Genomic DNA, 1,057 nt, shown 5'->3' with positions numbered 1-1,057 from the left:
AGACGTTTCTCCTTCTCCTCCTCTTCCTCCTTCTCCTTCTCCTGGTCCTGATGTTCCTTGGATCAGAGTGATTAGTTTCATTCTGCTCTTCATCCTCTACACCATCATACTAATCTTGTGTRTATACACATACCGTAAATGGGCTCGAGGTAAGTTGTTGTAAAATATTCTAGTTATCAAATGGAAAATTCTTGYGAAACTGTTTTCTGTCCTAATTTAACAATGGCTGTTTTTTCTGCTCCTTTTATCCTGGAATATCTCTGTGTTTTACTGAAGCTACTCTAAAATAAAAGTATTTTTGGAAATTGCAGCTTTTTAATGAAAACAAATGGATTCTTAAACATCAATCTCTCTTAAAGGGATGTAAATATTGGTGTGCAGCTTGTACTCTTTTGACCACTGGTCAGTAAGTCTGTAGTTTCTGCTCTCCTCTAAGTGAATCTGACAAAATTAGATTTGGCAATGTGGACACAGAGATGAGTCRGAGGAAGGGCGAGRAAAGAACAAGGTTTTTCAAAATAAARTGAGATGTGATTCTAGTCAAGGTAACATTCATTTAWTCAGAGCAATACATAATTTATAKACCATGTTTTATTKATAKATTTTGACTATATTATGTAATTACAGCTGTGRATATTGATGGGAAGCTCAGTTTATTGTTGAAATAGTTGAAAAAGTTTTATTTCTCAGGAAACCTTTGCACATTCCTATARACGCCCCCGCAGCTCACCACGTCCTCTGCTCCAGAGCTGCACTGAATGAAATTCATTGTGTTTACACCATGAAGACATTATGACTCAGATCATTATWATCTTCTCCAAAAAGTCAAAAGTTTGAAGATCTTAACACTGTAATTATTCTGGCTGTGTGTTTTTGTCCTGTGAGTTGAAATCAAAGACAATCAATGTGGTAAAAATGTTAAATCTGGTTCTAATCTGGTGACTTTAGTGGTAAAGGAGGTTTTAAAGACGGCAAAAGACAAAAGAAATGTAAGTTTTAGTTAACTCTACCGCCCCCTGGTGGAGTTCATGGAAAGTAATGGGTAGCAATCATTTAA

This window comes from Poecilia reticulata, linkage group LG18 (genome assembly GCF_000633615.1).
Source record: "Poecilia reticulata strain Guanapo linkage group LG18, Guppy_female_1.0+MT, whole genome shotgun sequence".
NCBI classification, from domain to species: domain Eukaryota; kingdom Metazoa; phylum Chordata; class Actinopteri; order Cyprinodontiformes; family Poeciliidae; genus Poecilia; species Poecilia reticulata.
The sequence above is the reverse complement of the archived record's forward strand: the minus strand, read 5'-3'. Positions refer to the sequence as shown.